We start from the raw sequence: 16,767 nt of genomic DNA on the forward strand, positions 1-16,767 counted from the left end.
GTATGAAGCCAGTTTCATTATTAAATATAGCTAGATATCTCATAGTGAGAAGAATAGATCAGAAAACTTAAGCTATCTATCAATGTTACTGAATAAGTACTGAATTTAGATTACTTCAATATTAGAAAATAGTACAAAATTTAATTGGTTAAAATGATGCCCTCCTCACTAACGTTTATCAACATTATTGGTATTTTGTTTTATCATTTGAGAAATAAAGGCAATGCGAAACAACTTACTTCAAAATAAAAGAGCAAATTATACGCACATTAATCAATATTTGTGTTCAAATGATATGATATCATAAATGATATTGTGCTCTAGTTGTTCAATATCATTTTTGCCACCAAGAGTCATGTAAATGTGCAGTAACGCTTTAAATACTCTAGTTGAATTGCTCAACTCATGGTTTTTGTCTCGATAATTCGCCATACTTTCTCAATGATATAAAGAAGCATTAACAATACTTGGAATGAATTCCACGGTCTATGAAATACGTTTCATATAAACTTCATTCTTTCATTGCTTCTATCGAACATACAATTGAACCCATTTCCCTGCTATATTTGACTTATTCCATGCTCATAATAGCATGGAAAAATATAAAACATATCACATACGGTGATACTATTGGAACACACAGCTAAATACTAAATGATAGTGCATAGTAAAACACATATAAAGAGAAAAGTTACATCAACATTTGGCGTGTCACTTAATCACTCGTGAACGATACATGCGTAACCATCTATCTGCGCCTGCCATCTTCATCAGTGCTCTCCAACTCTTATCTTATTCTCCAAAATCTTATTCTAGAGCTGTCTGTTGAACATGTACTATTTATTGTGCGGAAAAAACACTATATGTATTGCAATAAACTTATCTATTAAAAAAATCAATTATTTCACGGATCACGTCTGTTAACGCCACGGACCACAGGTTGGAGACCACTGATCTGCATTATACATGCGTAACCAATGATCTTCACTTTCACGATGTGTGGGTGTAGTGAACGAGAACAAACCGGACGTACAAGCTTTCGACTACATCTTACGTCCCTTATCGGCGAAGTGGCTTGTTTACATAAACAAGATTAGATAGCTTCGACGCGTTTCAGCAGGGGTGGGAATTAATGTGAGCCCTTTTTTGTTGCTAAAATAGAGCATAGCCGTGTAATGAACAACAAGGTTGCAATTTACAAACTGTCACTCCCATTCCGGAGTAGAAAATTTTAATTTTACCAATCAGTGGTAGAAAAAAACATCAATTACACTTTAATTAATTATTGTTTTGCAACTTCCGCAATGCAATATTTGCTATCGAGCGCAACATCAACAAACCCTTCTGCATCTGCAGTCAACATTTCCGTCGGTCCATCAAGCGCATCTCGTTTACATTATGAAATTGACCCTTTCCATCAGTGCTCCATCATTCCCGTTTCCCCCGCCCTGTAGGTCGATGTTTATCAGCTGTAAATTACTGACAATTATTAGGCCATACATATACGCGTAGAGATGCGAGTACGATCTGCCTGTGCCTGTGTTCATCAATGTGCTCAACGAGCCCGAGGGTTGTTTCCATTGACACCACCACCGATTGGTCCATTGCGTGGGGGTAGCTAGGACTGTCGAGTACACTCATGATGTCACCTGAAACACATTGTATCAACAGTCTCGTTGTTGCCCATACGTTAGCGGGTGTGTGCGAAAATGGCAAACAAATGTTTTATTTCTACTACAACAGACATTAAAACCAAGTGATTGTGCCTCGAGCAACAGGGTCATAAAAGAAACCCTTTCCTCCACGCCATTTGTTACCGCTTTCAGCTAAACTATTCATAAAGCTGGGCAAACACCAAAGACGGACCCAGCTAAATAGCTTGTAGCCGCAACCGACCGACCGAAAAGGGCATCGAAACGGCGAACGAAATTCGGAACGTGCCGGGACTAATTATTCTAGACACTAAATTTATTAAACCAATTAACATATCTCGCTACCGCGGTTATGCTCCCGTTTTGAATGAATGACCATCCATTCCGCCCCGCTACCCAGGAAAGGGCCACTTTTAATAACAACATCATCTCACCCGCCCTTCCCAATACACGTGCGTCAGAGTGTGTTGTTTGGGTGGTCGCGCAAATTCCACCCGCTGTTCCGTGTGTCCATTTGCCACCACAGAAAGGCGTGCCAAGCCCTCTCCCATCCACCCCAACACACGCCGCCCATCGCTGCCATTTTCGACGGCGCCCTGTACCGCGCCGGCCAAGCGTATCAATCAAAATCTAACGAAAATTGATTGATACCAAGCCAAGTGCCGCCGCGCCAGGCCAGGCCGAGAATCGTCCCGAAGCCCCGGAGGCTTGGCTAGTGCGTGCTTTAGTGGGCCATCAATCCAAAATCTTCGCTCCAGTAGGGGCGTTGGGGGACAGGACAACTGAGTGGAGCTGGGCGGAGGGGAACGTTTTTGGGTGGTAATATTTTTAGAGCATCACACTGCCACCGCCCGCCAGTTCGTTGGCTTTTGTGGAAGGTGGCCAAAAAGGTAGCTTTTCGGATGGCTCGATGGTCATTATTTATGTGCCAAAATAGAACCACAGAAAAGAAACAAAACAGAGCCAGCTCCGCACAAACATACTGAGCAGCAAACCAGATAGCTTCCCAGAAGCGAGCCAAAAGTATGCTTATGCGGCAGTGTTGCTGTGTGTGTGTGTTGTAGGGGATTGTCTTTGGCTGCCGTTTGATCCGCTTTTTTACGTTATTTGATTGCTCTATCCATTGGATGAATCGCTTCAAGGCACGTAAATGTGGTTTTCCGGCCCCCCGACATCAAGCGGTGGGGGATGAAAAGCGACGCAAAACGACCCATCCAGATGGGCAGTCTTTGGTGTTTTTTGTTGCTTCTACCACTCTACCACTCTATCGCCTGTACTAGAGTGCGTTGTGTCACACACCCTCCGCCGGCTGGTTCTATCGTTTCGATCGTACAGATAGTGGAGGCTCACGTAGGAATATAAATGGATCCAACAAGGTGTGAGCAAGATGGGTTCGCGTTCACGTTTTGTTGGGCTACCACCTGGTCTGGCTAGCGATCAATCTTATTCGGTCCGCTAGTGGAACAATGGAAGGATTCTTGATGCCACAAAACGGTGGTAAAATCAAATAAGTATTTAAATTGGTATTCAGATAAGTTACAAAATGATTTTTCATGTAAACAAAAACTAGCAAAAATGCAAAAGCTACACTTTTAAAATCATTGGAAAACGTAAAGTGTGACATTTTTGTTTTGTTTCAAAGTAGGGCAGATTTTTTTTATTGTGAAGAAATAAGATGTTAAACAATACACTAAACACAAAAAGGGATCATGAATATATTTTCAACGTGTATCCTAAGACAAATATGCAATAAATTATAAATGAAACCCGAATAGAGTTAAAGATCAACGACTTTAACTTCATATTTAAACAGAATAATATGAAATAAAATTCAAGAAATTATGCAAAATTGAACTACAAAATTCAAAACATACAAAATTCAATAGATGAAAGTATTAATCGACCACTGAAGATAAGAATAAACAAAATGATACATAAAAATGTAAAAATAAAAGATGATCAGAAGAAATTGCTGCAATTGCTATAAACTGATATAATAAGAATCAATAAAAAAGAACACGAAAAGATCAACAAGCAATGTTACGAATTCAATTTTAAAACTATTTTAAAATTTAAAACATCTTAGATAAAGCAACGTGAGAAGCATAAAAAAAGAAAAATAGACTAACGTACAATATCAAATAAGCATGTGATTTAAAACCCTAATATTTGAGTCTTTAATCAAAATATAAACCATAATTTTCTCCTTTTTAGGCAACCTTCCATTCATAAAATGTTTAATATTAAATTGCAACTCGTTCCCTCAACCCTTTGCTAATTGTTCCCGGTAGTAACAGTAGCCAAAGGAATGTTGATTCCTTCCTTTCCTTTCTTTCTTTGGCTCGTGAAGCAGTTCATTCCCATCCCGGTCCTACACGCTCAGCCATGGGGAAGCTTAGCGGAAGAATGTTTCGCTGACAAAATTGCCTCAAACTCCTGTAAACCCGTAGGTTGTTACGGATTTTTCCCCCCCATTTTCTGCTCGGTCATTCCACAGTGTCCGTTCCATTCACGTGCCCACCAGCACGTAGGATATAACGAACGGGCAGCAGCAGCAGCAGCAGCAGCACACTGTCTACCGATGCTTCGAATGGGAATTTTCACAATCTTGCAACTTTCTCAAAATTGTTTAACTTTACAAGCTCGCCGTAGGAATGTGCCCAGAATGTTCCTCCAAGCAAGCTTTCCTCGCTGCCGGAAAGCGTCCGGCCGTACACGTCGAACCGCAGCAAAACACCTTACCGTCGGTTTCCGGGAAGGATAAGGACCGTACGATCCGCAAAATGAATGGAGTTTTAAAGCGTGTGACACACATCCTGTGTGCGGCGAGGAGCAAAACGCCGGACGCCGAGATGGAAAAGGCTTCAATGGAAGACTGGAAATAGAGCACCGAGCGAAACTTTCTCCTCCGTGCTAAGCAAATAATCTCGAATCACCCACACAGGGGTACATGTCCTTTCCCGGCAAGACACCGAACGGGTCCTTTTTTCCACAAAACTAACACGGAGGAGGCACACGGACACATCGAGCAAGCGTACGGTCTTAAACCGTTTCAACCCGCCGCTGAGACTACTTTATCGCCTTTTGCTTCGGGCTCAAGATGCTCATAAAAAAGTTATCTCCTCACCACTCCCGCCGGGCTCTTCCCTTCTTCCTGCGCGTGTGTGTGTATCATCCTTAGCAAGTGTCTTTTTTTCGGGTGGATTTGCGTACGTAGCGTTGTAACCAAGTAACAACCCTCCCGACCGGTCCAGCAAAACGAACACACAAAGTTTGATTTTTGGCTTTTCGGTAAAGTGTGCTGGTGGCGCAAGTCGCTCGTGAAATGTGTCCCCCGTGTGCCATATTTGTTTTACATGATCATGAACTTTCAAGCGGCAACTGAATTTCTTGTCAGGCGGGCTGAATTTCCCTGCTGCTTTTTCTTTTACGGCCACCGGGAACTTTCATTCTCAAGAGACACATGCGTGGTTGGGGTTTGGGGAAAAAACAGTCGGCTGGAAAATTGTCCATCGATGCTGCTGTGAAGGTAAAAATGATTTACAAGCGTGATCGCGTGAATTGAAATGGAAGGGAAGTTGAAGTGAAAAATAAATGTTTGCAACGTTGCTTATTTGAAATGCAGTTGCAAGTGTTGTTGTTTTTTTGACAGATTTTAATGTTTTTGTGTAGTTTTATTGAGTTATATGTACAATCAATGTATGCTTTTCAAGGAAAAATATAAGAAATATGAGAAATTCAAAGCCTTACAACTAATTGTAAATATCAAACCAATTTAAAATGACAACAAACATATCAATTATTTAAAAATGTGGAGTTCGATTGACAAAATTTGCAATCTGTAATTAAAATTAATTTACGATATTTCCATTAACAAAAAGTACTTGTAATTGGACGAACAAGTTATTCTTCTTCTTCTTGTTTGGCTCAACAACCGATGCCGGTCAAGGCCTGCCAACCCACTTGTGGGGTTGGCTTTCAGTGACTTATTGATTTCCCCCCATAGCAGGATAGTCAGTCCTACGTATGGCGGCACGGTCTATTTGGGGCTTGAACCCATGACGGGCATGTTGTTAAGTCGTACGAGTTGACGACTGTACCATGAGACCGGCTGAACAAGTTATTAGATTATTTAAAAAAAAGTAAATATAATAATTTAAATAGAATAATAATAGAATAATAACAAGAAACATAGTTTAATAAATTCAGATTAATGCAATGAGGCAGAATTAAATTGACTAATTCCATTTGTGACTATTGATCACATTTAGTTTCTGTGGTCCTCTATAATGTGCAGTGATTTACCTTAGGCATTAGAACGTTTAAAAAGGGGTTCAATGGTATTTTTGCACAGGAGAAATTTATCTACAATAACCGTCATCCTCAAGGACGCTTCACACCCATGTTCACGGTCATTGGATGATGCTTTTCAATGCATCAGTGCATGTACATGATGAAACCTCCCCATAAATGTTGTACTTCCCAAGCAAGACGACGAAATACGACCCTCACGACGCTATTCACGTCCGGCGCCATGCATGATCGCTTTGCGTCTGCGCCTTTCGCGAATGATCACGTCTAGACGCGCAACCGGCACGATCCCGCTTGTCATCCTGCACCCAATAGAAATGCGTCACCGATGCGCTACGCAAAGTGTGTCGTCCGCAGCAAAGTTATCGAACCGAGCGAGTTTAGTTCGACCACTTCGGGTGGAGTGCATTATTATTTGCAGTGCCGTCGAGTGTCATCAGATTGCAACAGTGTCACGCAGCACTCGAAAACTGTCGTGTACGCAAACACTCGCGTACGCTGATAGTATAGCGTAATACAACAACAAAAAAAAGGTGCCAACTCAAACCACGCCTCACCGCACCTTCTGCGTTTAGTAACAAAAAAAAAGAAGAGGAGCAGCACACAGAACACATCGGTAAATCCGTTCCAGTGAGCAAACAAAGTCAACAAAATTGCAAACAATAAACAAATTAGCGACACGAACGCCGAGGCCGCGCACACGCGACTGTAATTCCTGCGCTGCACTTGCCAGGGCGACGGTAGGGGAGTGGAACCAGGAAGGGCGTTACACAAAAATTGCAAACATTTGTTTGCAAATCTCAGCGGGACGAGCGAGCTCTTGTTCCATCGGCGAGGTGTTGAAAAACGGACAAGCAGCAACCTTATCGTTGATAAGATCGTCGTTTGCTGCGAGTTTGCTTTTTTGCTTGCACCACCATACCGGCACTGTCCGCTGTTTGGTTCGGGCTGACATGGAAGAGCACAGCGTTAATATGAGAATAAAAACATTGGCTGACATCGGAACCGGTGCGACAATGTTTCGACTCGTGTTGCCAATTTCGTTCGCGGTTAGGCCGTTAGCAACATCGTGTGGTGCAATTTATTTAAAAAAGCGGTGGAAAATACACCTCCGTAAACATGCGGTCAGTGGCAGTTTTTGGTCGAGAAGAGAGAGAGAGAAAAACACAACTCCTGTCTATAGCAGCACGATTTTTACACTTTGCATCATCGAGACACGGTGGGTTCAAAGTTAATGGAGACAGATACGTATATGCCACGCCAATGCACGTGTTTTGCTAACGCAAAGTGATTGCCAACTGGGAGGAAAAGTGTGGCATGCAATTTATAAGAAAGATATTTGGTTACCAGCCTCTGTCTACGATCAACGCCTATCACTTTAGCGCCCTCGTATGGATGCAATTTTCATAAATCATCGAAACGGGCAAGTTAACGCCTCTCCCGAAAGGTAAAACAATACACATAAGCACCCACAGCCGTAACAATGTGTGCGGGGCATAAACATTCGGCGGTGGTTGGATGTTATGGAATATCAGTACATTAATTTATAGCGTGTGGTTTTATAGAGCTCCATTACCAACTTTGTTTTGCTGGTTTTGCTGGTTTTCGAGGGTGCATTATACATTGTACATTTTATCGAATTTGATACCGAAACCTGTCGATGTTTCATAACATTTACAGTTGTTCTTTTGTTGGCGTTCAGATCATGTTGCCAATTAGTGTTGCAATCATATGTTGTTGTATTTTACGAACGCACTTTCCGTTTACAATCTCGACAAACAGTTGGGCTTACACCAAACAGTAAAAGTTCGTCAGAAGACTGAAGTCAACATTTCTTTAAGATAAGGCCTGCGAAGTATACCATCCAGATGAATCATCTAATCTAGAAATACTGCGAAGAACTACTGTAGGAATTTATGTTGGAAATCATCCAGTTCATTTGGAAAGACTGCATTCGTTTGTTAAACTGTTCGAGCTTACGTGACATCAAAGTCTACAATAATGCCTATAAGTTTCTGTCTAAACTCCCAGTTTCAGGCCTCGGGTCGCATGTTTAAATATATTGATCAAATATGGAAACTCCACCATCAAGCCTATCAGGCTGGCTTTTTATGGAAAATCCGCCATTGGTCAATCGTTTAATCTTCAGCAGATTCTCCAAAATTATAGAGTACTTCAAAACTGTAGATAATAAGAGATAAAAGAGACCCACGAGGTCCAAAACATCTTTAATAATACTACAACCTGTTGATGACCGACTTAGCATTGCCCTACCACCACCATAAAGCGCAATGAAGCTATGAAACCTTGTACAACGGAACAGTTCATATGAGGTGTATAAGATGTATACCCCTAAAGTCCCAATAATCAGATTGATAATACATGTGACAAAGACAAAGTACCTGATTTATGAAGATTCAAACAGGTCTTCTGAAGGTGTTGAAGTAATAGAAGAGGTTTAGTATCTTTGGACAATCAGGCGGACGTCAGTAGGGCAATTCGGATAACCGTATCGGGACTTTATCGGGTTTTACAAAAAGGATTTTAAGAGAACCTTAAATGCGAAGCAGTATCAAAGAACATAGAAACCTGGAGCATTGCTGTTGAAAGTGTTGTGTACTACCAGGAGGTACTCAACCATGATCAAACCATTAAAAAGGAAAAGAGATAACGCGAGAACTAAAACTACAGCGTTTGGATACAGTCGTCAACTCGCACTACTTAACAACATGGATGTCAAGAAACCAAGCAAATTATCTGTTTAAATCCTCCTACGGAGAAATGTAAAATCAATAAAAACGATAACCAGTTGTCCTTAACATACAACATACCTTATTAGAATCACTCTCTCTTTCGATGTCTTCAACTTTCGACGAATCCACTCTTCCGTCAAAATGTTGCCATCCTTTAAACCAACACTCACTATCATTATACACAGACGAAGCCACTTTGCCGGTACATTAATTATTTGTGCACACTAATTTCACTACCGCCACGAATATTCAATCGGCGTCCGATTTCAACTGCGATTGAGTTTCATGCGAACTTTGCGGCGAAAGTTTTTGGCCAGGTGAGGAGGTTTCGTCGAGCGTCGGTGCTAATTTTATCCTTCCAAAATTTCCATCGTACCAGCGCACACATACACACACACCGAACGGTGGCGGTAGACCTCTTGCAAACCCCTTTCGTTCCCACGAGCATGAGAAACGCTTTCCATTGCGAAGCTTAAATTCGCCGTTTGGTATTTCTCCAAAGCTCCAAAAGGGCGGTTTGGACACCATTCTATCCACCGGGTCGGGTCGGCCGGTCGGAAAAGGTAGCGTCTGGAAAATTTGGCAAATGAATAAATTAACAACTACCCCGAAATCTGAAAGCTCCGACCTTAGCACCGAATCGGCGAAATGGGTTGTGTCTTCTGTAAGCTAATATGGAGTATTATCTCACATGCAGAACAAAAGCAAAGCTCCCCTTTCCCAAAAAAACTCTAAAAAGGGCATCTAAATTCATTTGATAGTAGCGAAAAGGATGAAAGAAAGTTAGAACAGCTTCGGGCCATATGTCATGGCCCTATGAACTTCCAGCAATTCCGGTCCATTTTAATGCTCCTCGCGGCGCATTTATAAATAGCACGCTAGCAACATAAGCTGTGCCGAGCTAAAGAATGATAACAATAGGGCCACACCGTTGCGATACACAGCTGGCGAAGAAGGGACGCTTGTGCTAGCGGGCTTATTTGAATGAGAATGTATGACGTCACGCAGCACAGAACGCGAGTAAAGCTGACGTTCTGCTCTCGAGATGTTCCAGATTTTAGCCAGATCGTTGACCTTTACCGCCCCTCCAGCGCACATAAATTTCCCCCGGTTTCCCGCCCAGGAGCAGAATTAGCAGCCACATACCCCGTGCCAGTTTCCATGTAGTTGCGCTGTGCAGCGATGAAAACTCAGACCACATCCGGAAGAAATTCTCACCTACGGAAGCATTTATTTTCAGCCACATCCTTCTACCATACCTTCTCCACATGAAAGTTAAACCGTTTTGCGGATAGCTCCGGTATCTGGGTCGGGTTAAAAAACTCAATCCTTCTATTGTACCTGCTACCTAGGACAACCGCTTCCCCGCTGGTCATGCAAAAAAGGCTTGGATACCTTGGGTACATGTGGAAGAACAAATACTCTCAACCGGGAAGAATGAAGGTCCGGATGAAGGATGCACTCTATACACTTGCTATCCAATTGCTGGTTGGTTACAGCTAGTAACGAACGACCACAACACACCGTCGTCTATACGGTGGTATGTCGAACACGTCTAACAAAACCGTAAGGCCAATGCTAACCGCCCGGAACCGGATGCTGGAGTTAAAAGCACATACAGCACAAAAAGAGCAACAGAAAAGAGGGACTACGTGGCAGAGTATCCTTCCGACATGCGACGGCAACATCGCTGGGGTGGTCTGGTATTTGTAGAGGATCGTCAGTTTTACGCCTTGTCGTCACTATTGTCGTGCTGTGCTTGTGTGCTGGGAGATTTGTCTATTTTCTTCAACACAAGCATTCCCCGACACCAACAGAGCAATGCCAGAAATGCTACACACACACACACACGAACTTGAGCAAAAAAATGTTTGAATGTGTAGATTGCTAAGCTTGGATACAGAAGTACATTCACATCAAGAAATAAACGATTTAATCAATCGCTCTGATCTGCTGCTGCGTTGAGCTTACAAGGATGCGAAATTAATATTTGCACAACACTCACGTACTGCCGGCTTCAAAATCCCGTACATGGAGTCACATAGAGAGGGGTTGACAAAATCTCTTATCTCTTACACCTCAAACTACATGCTAAACCGCTGCTAAATGGGATTTCGGGGGCAGTGTCATGAAAATGGTGCAATTTGCAAACCTTCTTCCTCGCATACAAAACAGCAAGCGTAACGCAAACACACACACACGGAACACTGCAGCAGTAAAGTGCACCTGAAAACCACTCGGGTGGCGTCAGCATGTTTATTGTTTTATGAGCTAATTGTAATTTTAAGCTCACCGTCACGTACAACTCAGCAGCTTTCCGGCTAAGCCAAGCGAAGCAACCTACACAAGAATACAAGGAGCACACACACACTCGTGTGCCAGATGTTGTGGGCGCTTCATCTTTGCCAAAAGTAGGCCGGTTACGAAGAAAGTTGGGTTACGAAAAGTTTATGTTCCATTCGGTAGAACAATTCACTTACTCAGTAACACACTCGTATTGCCAATTAAAAGGGAAAGGGAGAGAGAGAGTGTGTGTTTGTGTGGTCTGTAGCAGGCAGTTGTTGCATGAAGGATTAGAAGTTGCTCCAGTTCGTGGAACAATTATACGGCAGTACAAGAAGAACCGTAAGGCATACCCAACATTTCTCGATAACACACATCCGGGTCGCTCACGTACCACATTTAAAACTGTCAACTTGCAGCCCCGTGTGTTCTTCCTTTATGGTACTAAACATTAATTTGTACAAGTACTAATTATAAACAATGGTAACCGCCCTCCGACACTGCCACCGACTGCCAAACAGTCCGAAGCCAACGCACCGGAGCGATGTTGGGAAACCCCGCCATCGTTGATGAAGTTATTCAAACTTCTACGGCAAACATGTTCCAGCAGTTAGTAACCGCAAACAAACGCAAAACATACCTCGCCGGGCCGTACACCCACCCGGGCTCCTCAAGTCTGCTACTTGCAGTCCCGGTTTCGATAAGGAACGGAAACGCTACTCCCCTCCCTTGTAAGGTACTCAACATCGTTTCTCAGCCCGACGCAAGGCGGCAAAATATCGTAATGGTGAAATGATGGGGTGTGTGTGGTGGTGCTTGTTAGAGGTTAAGGGGAACTATGCTTCCCTCCCAGTACCCCAGTAAAAGGATACACGATCGAAACCGGCGCGGGGTATATGCGGAAAAGGACTTCCACGGCAAAAGTTACTCCCGACTAACGCTTGCCCCGTTCATTCGGGAAAGTGCTGTAACGGAGTGTGCCCAGCCCATTAAGGGATCCGTTTCGCACTGCCACTGGATGGGTAAGAATAAAATTCGCATAAAGACACAGATTTAATCCCTCAAACGGTGCCACCGAGAGCTAACGTTTTGCCAAATCCGTGTGCTGTTCGCACAGTAATGAACAGTGTAGGGTTTACGCAGAACAAGAAGGAAATTGGAAATTACATATTTCTCGAAGCGAATTGATCCCCGGATTTGGATTCCTGGTCTGGTTAGGTTTGGGAGGATTGAATTTGATGAACTTTCCAAACCGTTGCACATCCACATCCGCTAATCTACATCATTCGAAATGGATGTCAGTTGGTAACAAACACTTCCAAAAATACCAAACCACCACCAACCGGCACAGACTGGCAGTGTAATGAGAAAAAAGCTAATTAAGTATAAATGCAAACCGATTAACTTAATGCCTTTCATTGTCCTTCACACGTACGGCTTCCACGATTGGTGGAAATTAATTCCGACAGCCCAAAAGAGACCCGCTGAGAGGCAGTGGAATTTCGTGCCAACACTTACAATGCTTCGAGCCCTACAGCCCACACAACACCCCACACGATTAAAAGCACGTCGTCCTCATTGTCAAAGCAGAAAGTGATTGCAAAGATTAATTCCAACCAGATTATGATTGCGTTTACAGAAACAAACACAACAAAGGATTGAGTTCAGATAAATAGGCTTAAAATAGCAAACTTAAGCATAGAGGGAGACTATTATCACTCAAACTAAAGTGCAGCACTCCCTCCCCTCTCTAGGATCGTTGTTTTCTTTTTCCCCGTAACAATACTTCTGGCCAACAACGGAGGGCATCCTCCGGCCAAATTAAATCCCATCAGCCACTCTCAGCGTAATAGCCATATTTAAATTGCAATGCCCACTTCACCCACACACACACACAGCTAATCAAAGCCCAAACGGTTCGCTATCCACCCAAAAAGCTTTTTCTTCCAGCTGTATACAAGTATGCACCTGAAACGTTTGCCATGGTCTTTGTACGGCTTCCATCCGACACTCCGAGGGCCGCCGCCACCCTGTGCCTTGTGTGTGCTTGAGTTGAGTAATTTTGTTTTCATAAAATCTGCATAGCAATTGGCGAACCCGGGTGAGCGGGACTGCCGCCCCGTGGTACCAGACATCTCCTCGCGCCAGCGTGACACATCTCGAGATGAAATGCTTTGCATATTATTCCGAGAGTTCATTGCTATGCAATGTCACTACTATTTTGCTTTCCACGTGCACAGCGCGACATGTTTGCCCGGTGGGGCAGGGGGGAAGGGAAAGCGCTTTGTTATATGGCTTATGCGTTCGGATATGAGCCTCTACCTCTTTCGTTTTTTGACAATAGCCAATCATCTGCCAAGGTTGAACGAGGGAGCGTCATGAGACGGAGGCGACGCGCCAGAGCATGATTAAAACCACAGTCTCAATCCCCCTGCTGTGGGTCGTAAAAATAAGATACACTGCACAAGACAGACAGGCTCCGGTGTATCCACCTTTTTCCGATCCCTCTGTATATCAAAGTGCTTGACATAATCATACAATCTGTACCTCGGTGTGAACGTTCCTTGTTATGCAATTTGGGCAGCATCCTCTCGAGCCAGACAGCCTGAAGCCTTTCATCAACAAAACAAGGTCCTGAAGTGATTTCCAAAAATATCACCGAAAACCATTGCCACCAACATGCTTCATCGGTGCTTCTCGACATCAAGGATGGCTTACAAACAGCACTAAAAACAGAACCAAACCACAGAATGTCACTAAAAATGTTACACTTTTGCTGTGCTCTAAGCGTACCACACTTTACCACACCACAGATGACACAGTGTCTCCACAAGCGCAGCGTTTGTTTTGGCACGGCTGTGTGTAACTTTGCCCAGCCGCCCGGCCCTGCAGCGGAGGAGTACCTTGAAATAAATACTGGAAGCTATTTACATTTCGATATCGCCAACGCGAACGCAACGGCACACAGACTGCGCCCCATTGCTACTAGATCGGACGGCACGCATTGTAGCAACGGGAACGATATGTAGACGATGACTTCATCGCCTACTACACGCATGCAGGGGCCACAGCCAATGCGTATGTTTGTTTCGCACCACGTGTCTGTTGTTGTCGTGGTGGCGTTACATCTTCCCGGCAGATGAAACCTTACGAGAGCGAATTATGACCATACACTGGGAGGGCTTTCGCTATTTATTGTCGCACCGAATCTACAAGGAGGAGAAGCAAAAGAAGAGTGTTTAAAAACCCATTCCAGCGCCGCGCGCGACGATGAGCAGACGATGATTGTCGCTGACGACAATTTAGGCTTAAAAAACAAAGCGTTGCTAGGTCAATAAATGCTGACTAGCTACGTTATGCAACGCGCCAGCGATGCGCGCTGGTTTAACGATTAAATGGAAAATAGGCTAAGAAGAATAGACTAAGAAAAATATGCTGATCGACGACGGTCAGCATTTTTAGAGTATAAAATCAATTGAATAAACTAATGAATGGATTATTTGCCAAGAACCAGTTGGTGCGTTATTATTGTGCTTAAGTCGGCGTGTACTGTGCCTGTCTTAAGCTGCTGCTCCGAAAGACACTTTCGTGTGCGCGACAAATGGTGGCTCCAGAGAGGACGCATCAACCAACGGTTCGGCAAGTAGTCAAATAAATCGGGAAATAAAAACCCGAAGTAGTAACAAGCCCGTAGAGGCGTGAATAGACCCCACAGCAACCCAAGCAGGGTTGTGATAGTGAAACAACGGCGACGGACGACGATCCGGCGTAGCCGATATACGACAGCCAGCCCAGGAAGAAGGGCCACGCACCAGTTGCCGACGAAGCAAAACCCGAGAAGCGCCTCGGCGGTGAGTGAGTGCAAAATAACTGTAAGTGCAACGACACAACAGTGAATAGAACGCTGTCATTACCGCTAGTGAAGTGACGCAATCGAAAGTGAACTCGATACTGCCAACGTATAAGGCAAATGCTGAACTAGTGAAAAGGTGACCAATACGTGTACGCCGCGAGCTTCGAAAGGTGCATCCGTTCTCGCAACACAACATGACACCGTCAGTTTAGCGCCAGTTGAGAAAAAAAAAACAGTTATCGTAAAACGCGTGCGTCGCAAGTATCGGACGTTAACTCCGACGAAACGTGATTATAAAAGTCTGCATAACGAAACACGTGTGCCGCGAGCTAAATATTGCATAAGGCATCCGACGCAGTGCAACGTAGGAAGAGCAAATTGATGAAATTAATTGTGACGAGTGTATCCATCGTGTGTATGACCGTCGTGTGTATGACCGTCGTGTGTATGACCGCCGACCCACCGCTAAGAAAACATCGTTCTGGTTGAGTCAACCATCGTTCTCGGTTTGAGGGCAACCGGCACGTAATACAGAAGACGTCGTATTTGATCCTGAGAAGACCAACAAGCAGCAGTGAAGACATCACTCCCGATCCAGCCGTCCCTGACCAGCCGAATAGGAGTTGACTCTGCTGAAGCGGATCTGAACCAGGGTGAGTTCAAGATGGAATATGATTTTAAAAAGAATCCGAATGGGCACTGCAAATTATGCACGAACCCAGATGAGATAGGGAAACTGATAACTTGTATTGATTGCGACAGGTGGTTTCATTTGTCATGCTTAGATATAAAATCACCTGTTAAAGATTTTTTATGCAAAAAGTGTAAAGATAGGGAAGTTGAACGGCAGGAATATAGGTCAGCACTAATGCAAACGCAAAAACTGCTGAAAGAAAAAATGACAAATGAAGAAGAAAAAGAAAAAGAAAAAGTAAGAATAGAAGAAGAGCTAAAACGGCTACAAGAAGAGATACAAAACAAAAAATCAGAAGAGGTCAATGAAAAACCAATGACAAGTTTAGACGTAAAACTGTTAACTCAGAGTTTAGACAAAATGGTTCAATCGTTGTGTTCTAAGGACTCGAAAGTAACACTTTCAAAGCTTCCAGATTTCGATGGAAGCTATAAATGCTGGCCTCAATTTAAACAAGCCTACGAAGAAACTTCCCGAGCCTGTAAGTTTTCAAATTTAGAAAACATGAATAGGCTGCAAAGGCATCTGAAAGGCGAAGCACTTCGTGCGGTTAGCGGGTTAATGCTTAACCCAGAAAACGTTCCGCTTGTATTAAACAGGCTCGACAAAATGTTTGGAAATGCTGAAAGCATTTACAAGTCTTTACTGTTAGAATTACTAGCAGTAAAGCACATAACGACAGATAATCCCTCAGCATTTTTAGAATTTTCCAACGCTTTGCGCAATCTCATTGATAACATGGTGTTGTTGAAACAAGAAGGTTTTTTGAATGATCAGAGGCTGCTAAACGATTTGACATCAAGGTTTTCAACCGAACTTCGGAACGAATGGTTGAAACACACAATAAGTAGGAAACAAGATAATAAGAATCTTACGCTAGAAGACCTAGCAGAATGGCTGAAACCCTCTGAAGAACTGGCCATTATACTGGCCGCGAACGAAGGAGTAACCAAACAAGAAAGGTCGAACCGTCAAAACATGCAGCATCGTCATAAAGGGCCAGAAAAGGAAACGATATGTCTAATTTGTGGATTTCTTCATGAAACCACTCGTTGCCGACAATTGAACGGTAAGACGCCCGATGAAAAATTATCTCTTTTCATTCGGCATAGAATTTGCACCAATTGCTGCAAGTACAGCAACCATAACGCCCAAAACTGTCGCCTACCACCACAATGTAATGTATACGGTTGCGGCAAAAGGCATCATAGTATGTTTCAT

General features: G+C 43.4%; 1 protein-coding gene and 1 long non-coding RNA gene across 4 annotated transcripts in view; one reads left to right on the top strand and one right to left on the bottom strand.

Moving 5' to 3' along the window:
• LOC121592152 overlaps window positions 1-16,767 on the top strand; it is a 97,303-nt gene that overhangs the window by 9,080 nt on the left and 71,456 nt on the right. Inside the window, exon 1 of one of the 3 annotated variants that reach the window (XM_041913523.1) lies at window positions 15,487-15,505. The exons of the other annotated variants lie outside the window; for them this stretch is intronic. The gene's annotated coding sequence lies outside the window, so the exon portion shown is untranslated. Of the gene's footprint in view, window positions 1-15,486; window positions 15,506-16,767 lie in introns of those variants that run through there. 3 annotated transcript variants of the gene reach the window in all.
• On the bottom strand, window positions 3,788-14,014 carry LOC121592153. The gene is made up of 4 exons (XR_006004647.1): window positions 13,793-14,014; window positions 13,547-13,725; window positions 8,795-9,286; window positions 3,788-5,173 (listed from the first exon to the last, which is right to left on the bottom strand). It is a non-coding gene; the product is annotated as an uncharacterized LOC121592153 (long non-coding RNA).

This window comes from Anopheles merus, chromosome 2L (assembly GCF_017562075.2).
Source record: "Anopheles merus strain MAF chromosome 2L, AmerM5.1, whole genome shotgun sequence".
In the NCBI taxonomy this organism is placed as follows: Eukaryota; Metazoa; Arthropoda; class Insecta; order Diptera; family Culicidae; genus Anopheles; species Anopheles merus.